General features: G+C 44.9%; 1 protein-coding gene across 22 annotated transcripts in view; it reads right to left on the reverse strand.

Moving 5' to 3' along the window:
* Positions 1–341: 341 nt before the first annotated feature.
* RBFOX1 (RNA binding fox-1 homolog 1) overlaps positions 342–835 on the reverse strand; it is a 1,498,714-nt gene continuing 1,498,220 nt past the window's right edge. For all 22 annotated transcript variants that reach the window (XM_068908988.1, XM_068909002.1, XM_068908998.1 and 19 more), the window contains one exon: positions 342–835. This exon is cut by the window's right edge. The gene's annotated coding sequence lies outside the window, so the exon portion shown is untranslated.

Consider the following 835-nt stretch of genomic DNA (forward strand, 5'->3'; position numbering starts at 1 on the left):
GCCACGGTTATCGCCCCAGCTGGCACGGTTACGGCCCCGGTTGCCACGGTTATGGCCCCAGCTGGCACGGTTACGGCCCCGGTTGCCACGGTTATCGCCCCAGCTGGCACGGTTACGGCCCCCGGTTGCCACGGTTATGGCCCCAGCTGGCACGGCTGCGGCCCCGGTTGTCGCCGCCGGTCGCGGCGGCAGGACGCCCCTCTCGGGGGCCGGGAGGCAGCGCGCCGGGGCATCAGCGCGCGTGTTTGTCAGCCTGTCGCGTACGGGGCAGTCGCGCAGCTGCGAGAGCTCTTGGACCAACACAGTAAAAAACAAAAGCAAAATGACTTTGAACACCAAAGTATTTTTACCTTTTCAGACTAAGCTTTTATTTTGATATTACAAACCATTTTTCTTTATTCACAAACCACGGTCGTGATATAAACACTAATTTCTAAAGACAGATATACACATTTTCTGGGTTCGTAGGCTTTTTTTTTTTTTTAATCTGTTTAGAAGTCACTATATTCCATATATCGTAGTAATAATTTTTTCATAAGTCATATTATCAGTAGTTATTTATATAAGTGAAAACATTCCCAATATATATTGTAAAAAAATTTCAAATGCTTTTCTTACATAACTATTTCGGACATACATTTTAAAATGACTGCTAGGAGTACTGTAGGAGCTCTATCAACAAAATATTTGCTAATACGGGCCGCACCCTCAAGCTTTCGAGATTATTTGTAATAGATTAAAATGCCATATTATCATTTGGAGAGTGGGAGTTGTAAAGCCATCTCATGAAAATTAAAATCGCAAATAAATTCTGCTGTTCCCCACGTTTGCTATT

The sequence above is a fragment of the Struthio camelus genome, chromosome 15, assembly GCF_040807025.1.
Source record: "Struthio camelus isolate bStrCam1 chromosome 15, bStrCam1.hap1, whole genome shotgun sequence".
NCBI lineage: Eukaryota > Metazoa > Chordata > Aves > Struthioniformes > Struthionidae > Struthio > Struthio camelus.